Source organism: Macrotis lagotis, chromosome 8, assembly GCF_037893015.1.
Source record: "Macrotis lagotis isolate mMagLag1 chromosome 8, bilby.v1.9.chrom.fasta, whole genome shotgun sequence".
Lineage (NCBI taxonomy): Eukaryota > Metazoa > Chordata > Mammalia > Peramelemorphia > Peramelidae > Macrotis > Macrotis lagotis.
The window spans coordinates 62,687,477-62,699,546 of NC_133665.1; the positions used below are offsets into that span (position 1 = coordinate 62,687,477).

General features: G+C 39.2%; 1 protein-coding gene across 5 annotated transcripts in view; it reads right to left on the reverse strand.

The window, feature by feature from the left end:
* The window catches only part of IL4R (interleukin 4 receptor), a 59,725-nt gene extending 47,906 nt beyond the window's left edge, over positions 1-11,819 (reverse strand). For 3 of the 5 annotated variants that reach the window (XM_074197396.1, XM_074197394.1, XM_074197395.1), the window contains exon 1: positions 11,380-11,638. The gene's annotated coding sequence lies outside the window, so the exon portion shown is untranslated. The other 2 variants (XM_074197397.1, XM_074197398.1) reach the window with 2 other exon arrangements.
* Between the last annotated feature and the right edge of the window lie 251 nt (positions 11,820-12,070).

A 12,070-nucleotide genomic window follows, 5' to 3' on the forward strand; every position in this document is an offset into this window, starting at 1 on the left:
TCAAGTGACAGCTCTTCCATAAAGACCACCTTGATTTCTGAGTGAAAGATTTTCTCATCCTTTTCACATTTTCACTTGGACTGGTCCTCCTTTTCTGTGTTCATATCATTTCCCCCAGTAAAAGGGATTAAGAATAGCTATTTTTTTTTATCCTATATTGACAGTACCTGAGAGCTGGTCTCAGAATCAGGGCTCCAACTGAAGATTTTTTTTAGGGTTTTTTTTTTTTTTTTTGCAAAGCAAATGGGGTTAAGTGGCTTGCCCAAAACCACACAGCTAGGTAATTAAGTGTCTGAAGCCGAATTTGAACTCAGGTCCTCCTGACTCCAGGGCTGGTGCTCTATCCACTGTGCCACCTAACCGCCCCTTCAACTGAAGATTTTTAAACCACTCAGCCTCTTCCAATTAGGATCTGGATTCAGTTTTAAACTGTGCTTCTTATTAAACAATCTGCTCTCCCAAACTCTGCAGAGGAGTATAAAATGTAGTAGTCATTCTTTCCTGTCAATATGAAAATCCATTCATCTCCCATAGCATCTACTTCCTTAAGGACTATAATCTTCGCATTACTTAGCTCATAGGGTATTTGGAAGAAAAGTACTTTGTAAACTTTATAGAGCAATAGATGGGTCAGTTATTTGGCACTCTTATTAGTAAAGCACAATTTCTGCTCTGTAGGAGTTTACAATAAAGAGTTTATTTGCTTTGAGAATCTCCAGGAGCCAGAAAATATCTATTTCTTCTAGTACAATTCCATATTTGTTTATCTGGGTCTTTCACAGACAGGGACAAATTTACCATCAGGCTATTCTCTTCTTTCCTTCCAGTACTCAATATCCTTTCCCTCTCTTGTGCTAGGAAAGCTATGAGGCAAATGAAATTTTTAAAAAGATTCCACCAGACCATCTCCTGTTGCTAGTAATTACTGACCAATAAAAGTAGCTGCCCATAAAACCAGTCCTCAAGTGATTAGACTGAACAAATCATTTGGAGAAAATGGCTCATGTACCTTAAGGTTTTTACAGAGCAAGATCTAGAACAAGATATAAAGAAAAGCGATTGTAAAGATATCTTCTGAACAGTGAGGTTACAGAGGGGCACCAAATTCTAAGGCGAGAGACCAAAGTAGCCCCTTGAGTTAAGGCAGAAGTCAGGCAGCATAGTTCAATAGGACACATGGACTCTGGAGTCAGAGGACTTATTTTTAAATCTTCCTTATGACACTACCTGTGTGACCTTGGACAAGGCATTCACATCCTTGGATCCAGTTCGCTTATCTATAAAGTAAGATGAATGGACTAGACTCAGAATATGCTTCTAGTCCTAGATCTATTATCTCAGCAAAATGAGAATTGACTCTACTTTGAAAGCTGCCCAAAGGAAGATTCAATACTATCCCTCGTCCTTTCCAGTTATTTTTTTAAATTTTTTTTCAGTTTTTGCAAGGCAAATGGGGTTAAATGACTTGCCCAAGGCCACACAGCTAGGTAATTATTAAGTGTCTGAGACTGGATTTGAACCCAGGTACTCCTGACTCCAGGACTGGTGCTCTATCCACTGTGCCACCTAGCCACCCCTCTTTCCAATTATCTTAACCATTCAATTTGACTTCAAATAGTCCTTTAAAATATATGGCTCTAGTCCCACATCTCCAACTCTGATGGGTATTTATTTTAGATGTCTTGGTATCACCTCTAATTCATTAATTATTGTACTCTTCAGGTAGCTTACTTCTCCTTAATCCTGGTTTACTTACCACTTTCATTATAGTGACTTGTGTTTACATATGTGCAGTTTGCTTAGAAAACCATATTTCCCCCAGTCCCCAAACTGCTAATTTTTATTCTGAAATGTCTCTTGTATGCATCTTTTTTTAAGATTCACTACCTTGGGGGTGGCTAGGTGGCGCAGTGGATAGAACACCAGCCCTGGAGTCAGGGGACCTGAGTTCAAATCCTGCCCCAGACACTTAATAATTACCTAACTGTGTGACTGTGGGCAAGTCACTTAACCCCATCGCCTTGCAAAGAAAAAAGAAAGAAAGGGGAAAAAAGATACATCACCTTGGTCCTGATCTTCAAAACTGAATGACTGCAAAATCCCTTAACCAGGTGCCCCTTCATCTTTAGAGGCTTCCATCTCTCATCCAGACTCTACATTGCTGCCTTGTTTTTCTTTGGAAAAGATCACTGTCTTGCTTTAAAAAAAAATCTTCAGTGTCTCTTCCTTCTTAGTAAGTGAAGTTTAACCTGCAATGAATGGCTGTCAAGGTCCTTCTGATTACAACCCACTACCTTTTCAATCTTACCTGTATCTTCCATCTATGGCTATAGAATCCTTTGAATACAGAGAATATTTAATCAGTAAACACTGATCCAATTTGGGAGAGTGGATTGTTAAATTTTCATTGTGACATTTACAGGAAATTGGCAAATAGAGACAAATATAAGCTTGATAGTTTTATTGGTTTTTAGACTTAAGAAAGTGGTATTAAAAATGCTAAGAATTTAAATTATATTTAAAAGTGTTTTAGGCTTACATTCCTGCTCCCTTTTCACCTCCTCTTTAGTTGTTAAACTTTTACCAAGTTCACCACTTCCCTTAAGAAATACTAGTTACATTGAAATAAGTTTCTTTTCTATTTTGGTTTGGACAGTGTCTGCTGTCCTAGAATGTCACCCTTTCATCTGGAAAATCCTTTCCTAACCCTGCAGAGGAGTATAAAACAGTTAATTCTTTAGGACCAGTTTCCTTAAGTCCCCATCTCTATGAAGCTTTCTCTGATTGTTCTAGTTTTCAAGGATCTTCCTCTCCTTGAACCTTTCTAATATTTGTTATGTTCAGCAGAAATGCTTTAAATGTGATCCTGTTTTATTTGCTTTTGTTTTACCCTTTCTCTTCCCAATTAGAATGCAACTTCTTTGAGGTCAGACACTATCTGAAATGCTAGAGGCATGATGTGAGATTAGAAAGAAAACCCGTCTAAGAACTATAATGCAATTTAATTCATTTCAACAAACATTTACAAAGTATCTACCATGTTCCAAATGCTTAAGATACAGAGATAAAAACAAAATAGTCCCTGTTGTTAAGGAATTCTGAATCAGTCACTAACTGTTGTATGATCCAGAGAAAGGCATTTTATATTTTTGAGCATCAGCTTCCTCAACAATGAATCAGTATAATAATCCCTAATAGGTTTTTCTTTATCCTTTTCTTTTTTGGTCATGGTCAAATTAAATCAAATATACTTTGTAAATGGCAAGGCACACAAACAAGTATGAGACTTAATTTCCAAAGGGCCATTGACACATTTCCTTCCTTGTTGTCCTCCATCCTCCGGATGGCAGAAGCAGAACTCTTTGTCCCCATAGGGGGTTCCCCAATTACATAAATGGACCTTCATAAGCCTTGTTAGTATAAAGGTTTTTTTTTAATTAGGAGAGATTTTTTTTTTATCAGGAGAGATTTATTAGGAGAGATGGAAAGGGTCTGTATTTTTCTGCTGAGGGAATTCCCCATGTTGGAAATTCCCTCTGACTTATCAAGTAGATCCTAGGGAGTTTGTTGAAACCCCCTGAAGTTAAGTGACTTATCAGGATCATAAAACTACTAAATATCAAATGTTAGATTGGATCCCAGTTTTGGGGGGTCCAAAGCCCAGTATGTTCTTTACTGAGTCATGCTATCTATTTACAAAAGCTTGTGCTGACATAAACTTAGACTTCCTGAATTATAGTTATCAGATAAGATAGAGAGTGGAAAGAGTTTTAGTCTTGTTTATCTTCCCAGCTAGATGGAGTTAATAAAGGACAGTCAGGGGAGATGAGTTATCAAAATGTTGTTCTTCCTCTGAGCCCAATAGAATCCTTTATATACAACAGTGGCTTATTAGATGTTTTATAAAAGAGTAAACAGCATGATAAGGGATATTCCATAGGAATTCATGATACCACTCTCTCCTAGTGGAATCATTGGCATACTTCTCTCTAGGTCTTCCTTCCCTGGCCTCTAAAATCAGAGAGAAGGGAGTAAGGCTAAACCAAATAAACTCAAAACTCCCTTTCAGCTCTAAGACCTATGATCTTGGAACTTAATATCTATTTAGAGTCAAAAAGAAATTTATAAGTCATCCATTGAGGCACCTCCTTGTTGATGTACAAAACAAAAGCACATAAGTGTTTGGTAGGAAAATTAATCTGATAGGTTCCCTCTAATGACTCCAATTCACCAAGGATCTGTGAACACTCACTGTAAACTTCATAAATCACAATACAATTCATTGGTAAGCATTTCTTAAGCACTTACTACATATATGTCAGACATTGTGCTAAGTAAAATATTTTAGAGGAGAGCCATTGTATGTTGCTATAGCTGAGAAAATCCATCACCTGGTAGCCAGCTGAGTCATCCAGCACTTTTTTTTTGTCTTTGCAAGGCAATGGGGTTAAGAGATTTGCCCAAGGTCATACAGCTTGGTAATATTAAGCATCTGAGGTTGAATTTGAATTCAGGTCCTCCTGCCTCCAGAGCTGATGCTCTCTTCACTGCGCCACCTAGCTGCCCCCATCCATCACTTAAGCATCTGTGAAAGGCAATTTGCTAAGAACTAATTGCACAAAGAAAGACAAAAAACAGCCCCTGCTCTCAAGGAGTCTAACTTGGGGGAAGACAACACATAAACATATAGGTATACATACACAAGCTACAGACTGGATAAAATGACCTCAGAGAGAAGTATTAAGATAAAGGAGGCATGAAAAAAGTTTCTTTTAGAAGGTAGATCTTTAGCTGAGACTCAAGAGGCCAAAAGGCAGAGATGAGAAGGTGAGAGTTCCAGGAATGAGAGGTAGCAGTGAAAATGCGCAGAACTGGAAGATAAGACTCTCTTGTGAAAGAGACAGATTCACTAGATTGAAGAATATATGAGATGAGGCCTAAGAAGACTGGAAAGATGGAAGGGAATAAAGGACATTATTTGATGCTAGATATATTGATAAGTATCTCTTCAACTTAGGTCAATCCTAGCTACTCCTGACCTTGGGATAACCTTCCAGTGCTTCATTGAAATAACCACAGTTTAATTTGGTTGCCTAGATCATACTTTCCGTCCAGGACTTTAGGTTGGCATGACTCTCTTTAAAGTACTATAAAACAAAACTCTCTAAGCTAAACAAGATTAAAACTCTTTCCACTCTCTATAGCACCATCTTTTTCAACTTTGAAAGAGAGGGCCAGAGCAGAAAATAAAGATGATTAGAAGATAGAGAGTTTGAAGCAGGGAAAGGTAAAGCAGAGAGTAAAAATAGGAAGTTTGAATATGCTTCAAAGAGCAGCTCCCCTCCTTTGAAGTTAGAGGGGGAGATGAGCCCTACATTTAGAATCAGAAGATTGGGTTTGAACAGAACCAGGGTTCTGTCACTATTACTCTATTTCTAGCTTCACTTAAGCACTCTGAAGTTCATTCCCCTTTAGTTAAATATAAGCAATAATATTTACAGAATGAGCTTTATATAGGTTATTGTAAGGAAAATGTCTTGGAAACAGAAAAATGCATCATAAAGGAAAGCAAGCCAGTGTGGAGCAGTGTGAAAAATTCTAGAATTTCAATTCAGAGGTTCTAGCTCTATCATTCACTTAAATTTTTCAGGCCCCATTTTTCTCTCTAGTTAGGTTGAATTTGATGTCTTCTGTCATTCTTTTAACCTATAATTTTTTTTAAGGTTTTTGCAAGGCAAATGGGGTTAAGTGGCTTGCCCAAGGCCACACAGCTAGGTAATTATTGTCTGAGGTAGGATTTGAACTCAAGGTACTCCTGATTCCAGGGCCCGTGCTCTATCCACTGCACCACCTAGCTGCCCTGAACCTATGATATTAATTGAATAGTAGTGCTCCTTTTCATAAAGTGCTTTACTTTTTATAAGCCACTGCCTTCACAACACTCTTTGTAATAGGTCTACAAATATTCTTATTCTTATTCATTTTTAAAATGCCAGACAGAAGATCAATATTCCTCATCTTGTTCCATCCTATATATATCATGAAAGATGCAGAAAAAATGCTTCACTAGTAATATTGGTAGCTAGGTTCTAATCTCAGCTCTTTGACTACCTAGCTCTGATGGACAAGTCACTTAGTTTCTCTGAGACTCAGTTTCCTAGTCTAAAAAGTGAAGATAATAATACTTGAACTACCAATCTTGCGGGGTTACTTCCAAGATCTCATAAGTTAATGGACAGACTTCATGTTAAATAATAAAGCACTAGATAAATGTGAACTAAGAACAATATTAAAAGTTTCTGAAAGAGCGCCTGCAACACCAAATCATTTTGATGTCCATCTACCTCGGGCCCTGTTTTAAAGTTTATTCAAAAATCTCATCTCATAGGAGAGAAACAGAAATATTCTGAAAATCCAGAGGGATTGCTGTTCTTTTTTCTTTGATTTTTAAAGCTTGAACCTCTGCCATGGGAACAAATACTTTTAGACTAATCCCTCAAGATTTATTCTGGGGAAATAATGTTGATCATTATTCCAGCATCCTGATTCTTGCTTTATATTTGGGAATTTATTTGCCAGTGTCTCCTACTAGAAAACATAATTCAGGGCCTCTATGAGAGGAAACTTGGTATCTCTTATCCTTATGAAAATGGAGCAAGAATTCATAGGATTTTGTTCATTCCCAAATGGATCATGCATAGCATATTTTACCTGGTTAGATAAAAATTGGATCAGGAGAAAAGTCAAATGCTTGGTGAAACTTGATGCATGGCCTTAAGCAAACTACTTCCCATCTCTAAGTCCCAGTTTCCATATCTGTACAATCAGGTATTGGACTAGCTAAAACTTTAAGGTCCTTTTCAAAAATAAAGACTTTTTAATTGTTTAAATAAATAGGAGTTGAAGTGACTTTTGCTTTGGACACTGCTATTATTTCCCATAATCCAGGGGTAAATAATTAATTTGTGCCCTAAATGAGTATATTCAGTTGTTCTTCCTATAAAGGGAAAAAGTAACAATAAAAGTTTATATTTCTAGATGTCATAGATCACAATATCATATTCTTGAAGGGAAAAAATAATATAGCTTATATTTCTATAGATTGTTGGATCGTACCCTAGAAAGGAAAAAAATAATTACAATACTACTAGCTTATATTTATATAGGTCATAAGTCATAACATCATAGGATTTTATCCTAGAAGAGAAAAATTACAATAATAGTTTATATTTATATATGTCATTATGTCATAGGATTCTATTCTAAAAGGAAAAAAGAATAGTTTCTATTTAAATAGGTTACTCATAGATCATAACATCATCAAATCTTATATCTAGTCCAACTCCTTCATTTTATAGGTAAAGAAACTGAGGTTCATTGAGTTTGTGATGCTCCATAGTTTGCACCATATCTTTCTTACTTACAATAGGTTGTTATATCTCCAGCTGACTCCCATGGATTTGTTACTTGTTAGATTCTATCTGAAATGCTATTTTCACCAACTGAGGGACATCACAGTTTAGGAAGGATATTGGAGAATATCAAATGGGAGAATACCCATAGACAAGTAAACAAGATGGCAAAAGACCTCACTGAGTTTCACTTAAAAGAAGTGAGTTAAGACTTAAAAGAAAAATTGGGAATAGAAATGATGTAGGTCAGGGAAGTGTGTGGAAGAAACAGGCTAGTTTCTTTTACACATTTGAAAGGTGATTATGTGGAAGAATGACTGATCTTGTTCTGCTGAGACTCAAAAGATAGAACAGAGAGTGAAACATGAAAATCACAGAGAAATAAATCTGTTTGATGTTAGGAAGAGTTATTCCAAAATGGAAGAGGCTGCCTTAGAAAGAAATGAGTTCTCCCTCCTTGGAAGTCCTCAATGGAGGCTAGACCAATCACTTGCTGGTGAGGTAGTACCAGGTTGCTATGACAGACCTTTCTCTGCTTTGACCTAATTTTCCTTTACTTTCCCCCCTTGTACTGCTAGTTTGCAGTTCAGCACTTCTGTGAACAAATACCAGCCCTTCCTAGAAATAGATGATTCTTTTTATAGTTTCAAAAAGTAAGCTAAGTTACATCAGTGTTGATGTACTCCTTTATACTCTTATTGAAGAAACAGCTCAGAGTCCTTTACCAAAGTTTTAAAATGCTAAAGTTACTCTGAGTATTACTGTAACCTTTATTAGGTGGTCAACAACATTTTAAGAGAGAAAAGTTAGAAAAACTTAAGTTCTTCCCTCATTCCACTCCTTCCTATTTAGGAGTGCCACAGAGGTAGAACTGGGGGACCTGAATTTGAATTGTGGGTTTGCAACTTACAACTTGCATGACCAAGGGAGAATTACTTCCCCAGTTTTTGGGGAAAAATCCCAGGGTTGGGGCGGGGAGGAAGAGGGAGGTGATTTGGTGATGTCTAAATTCTTCTAATTCTATGACTCTATGCTGTCTAGAGATAGTTACACAGATTTCGAAAGGACATGGTGTTTTCTTGATAAGGACAGTGTTTATTTTCCTGTCAAAATAGTACAATTTGTCCAGCACTATTTATAACACAGACGTCTTCCATTCATAAGAAAAAGGACCTTCGATAAAGATTTAATGAAACTGGACCATCTGTTATTCCCCAAACTTGTCCTCCCTAGCTCCTGCCTCTCAGCTGTCCTGCATGTCTGGAAGGTATTTCTATTCTTTCAAGTTTCATCCTTTTCCACGAATCTATAAAATATAAGTTTCTAGAGGGCAGAGACTATTTTGACTCTCCTTAATACAGTGTCCTGCATAATAAATATTTCTTTAATTCTGAACATTTCATATACTTGCCTTTCTTCTTTTAGGTGATTCTAGCACCATTTGAAAAGCTCAGAAACTCCTGAAAAGATATTTACTTAATTTCCTATGAACTGGAATTATATAATGCTTTCAGAGTTTACAAAATGCTTTTGCAAACTTAGGTGGCCTCATTGGGAGAGAGCATGTGATCTTATCAGGATCTTCTCAGACTCCAATGAGATAGGTAATGCAAGTATCATTGTCTCAGCTTTGTTGAGAGGAACTCTCTGATTCAGGAGGATGAGTAATTTGCCCAAGACTGCTCAGTATGCAAGGGGTAGAGAATTAAAATCAGATCTGTGATTCCAAGTCCAATGTTTTTTTCTACATCTCAAGCCCCACCGTCAAAGTCATAGAATGAAGGAGGCCTTTTCAAATGCATACTTTTTTCCAGAAGAGGCAATTGAGGCACACAAATGGTCAATGATTTTGTATCAAAGTCCACTAAGTTAGTAATAGACCTAGTATTTAAATCTGGGCACTCACTCCAAATACAGTATACTTTTTACCATGTCATGCAGCCTTGACTTGAAATTTGATTGTCTACAAATTTAGTCAATTAACCAACAGAAGTTATTAACTATCTACTTACTATGTGCTAGAAACTGAGCCAAGAGCTGGGGATACAAAGAAGATCAAAAAACAGCCCCTTTGTTCAAGGGACTCAAGAGTCTAATAGGAGAGATGAAATGCAAATAACTGTATACCTGTACAAACAGGCCACACACTGCAAAAACTGATGGTCTCAGAGGGAAAACACTGAGAAAAGACTGAGGAAGACTAAGAAAGGCTTTTTACAGAAGGTAAGGTCTTTGACTGAACCTAATAATTCTGTTATCTGCTGAAACTCAATTAGCTGTGAGGTTCAAGCCAAATTACCTCTCAAAATTTCAGTTTGCTAATATTTCACAATATACTACAATACCCAATAATAGTGCAATAAAATTAATTGGATCTTCTGGAGACAGGCTTTGTTAAAGTGGCAAAAGACTGAATTTGACCTCAAAAGATGAGGTGTTGGAAAATCAAGCAGAAGTATATTGCCACTATCAGTTTGTTCTCATATTACAAAATCATTCCCCAGAAAGGCTACTGTCATAGCCAAAAAAATCAGCAACAAAGTACCTAGTGATACCATTACTAGGCCAATACTCTAAGGAGATCAGAGAGAAAACGAAAGGATCTATATAGCCAAAATATCAGCTCTTTTACACTGGTGGCAAAGAACAAGAAACTAAACCACCTTTGAAATAGCTAAACAAACTATGTTTTATGAATGTAATGGATTACTATTGGGATGTAAGCAACCTCACAGGATGTGGAAACTGATGTGGAGTGAAGTAAGCAGAACCAGTTATATTGTATAACAACCCTGAATTAAAATGAACAAATCGATCAACTCAATGACCAAAATGATTCTGAATTACTAATGATGGAAAGAATACTATACATCTCCCAACAGTAAGGTGATGGACTAAATATGTAGAATGAGACACATTTTTGGATATAGTCATTACCTGAATTTGTTTTGTTTGATTATATAAATTAGTTACAAGGGGGTTTTTCCTGTCCCTGGCCCCCAAAGGAACTAGGAGAGAGGGAAACATGTTAACTGAAGAGGTTTTTTTCCCTATTGTTTCTATTTTTGAAAACAGAAAGAAAAATGATTCCCAAGCCACTCTTGAGAGAGCCTTGGGATCTTCATCCCGTTTTTTCTGAAGATCTTCTGGAGGTTTCTGCATTGCTCAATTGAGACACGACATTCTGAGCCATAACTTGACATCAGTCATTTTCATCTCAAGTTGGGTAATCCTGGAGAGTCCTAGCTCTGCCGCTTACAAACTGGGCATTTCAGAGCAAATCACTTCCCTTCTCGGGGCCCGTTTTTTTCTTTGTAAAATAAAGGGGTTGGAGACGATCTCTAGAGTCTCCTCTAGCAATCTCCGGGTCTGTGCCACAACCAATACTAGCCTTTGCCTGGATAGATGAGCCTCTGGGAGGCTGTTCCCCCCCCACCTTTTTTGCATTTCAGAGCACACGTGGATAGGGCGCTTCAGAAAAACCCCCAGGTAAATACCCAAATACCAAGCTCCTTGACAGTCCTAGCTCTCAGCTTCGGTTCTTGGAATAGGATTGAAATATTAATGCTCCGCTAAATGCATTCTGAGAAAGCGGGGCGCCGGGGCGCGGTTTGGGGGGTAGTGGAATGGGGGCTGACGGAGAGGTCAGAGGAGCCCCGAACTCGCGCACACCTCCTACCATTCACCAGAGAAATCACATTTTTCTCCAGCTGATCAGCTCGCCTTCCTGGGACAGCTCCCTGCCCTGTCCCCCCTCGTGGTACCCCTCTTGAAATAATATGCCCACCTGAAGAAGGGTCTAAGCGGGGCGTTGCCCACTGTACCCTTCTTGAAAGGGACATCAGAGGACTAGGGACTTGTTTTCTTAACAATGCCAAGGTCTCAAGGAGAAACAAAACAAAAAGTAAACCGTTTCCCCATCCCTTCCCCTCACCATTCCCCAAGGTCAAGGTTCCCCAGGACTCACCCCTATCAGAGCTCATTCGGGAGCCCCAAGGTTGGACTTTGCTGCCAGCCCATGCTCTTTTCCAGCCAGCCCGGGCACAGTCGCTGGGAGGAGGGGAAGCCGAGGAGCCCAAGGGGCTGGGGAAGTTTTCTTCATCGGTTTCCACCTTTTCGTCCCCCCCACCCCCCAACTCCTTTCCCTCCCTTCTTGAAACCACAGGAGCCGGTGCTTCCTCCTTCCCTCCGACTACCCCGCAGCTCCCGGGGCGTCCATTTGCATGCCCAGCCTACTCCTTTACCTCGGACAAATGAACTGGCCGAGTCCACCCCCTCCCGGCCACGGCTCATCCGGCTGGGATTCCCAGCAGTGACGTCGCCTCCCCCGCTCCAAGTCCCAGCAGGGAAGGGAGGGCCACCAGCTCCCAGCCTCCTCTTCCTCTTTCGGAGGAGCTGGGACTCTTCTGTAGCCCGGGCCGGTGGTGGGGTAGGGGAGATGGAGAGGGCGGGGCAGAGAGCTTGTGGGTGGGGCGCCGCCTTACCCCCCTCCCCTTTTTCCGCCCTCTGAACAGGTGCTTTTGTTCTGGGACCCTGGAGTTTAAAGTTGGAAGAGCCTCTGGAGCAGGGACCTCAAGTTCACGTCCTGCCCCAGACCCCTGGCAAGCCAGATGAGCCTAAGCACGCTCAGCCTCAGTTTCCTCATCTGTAAAGTTGGC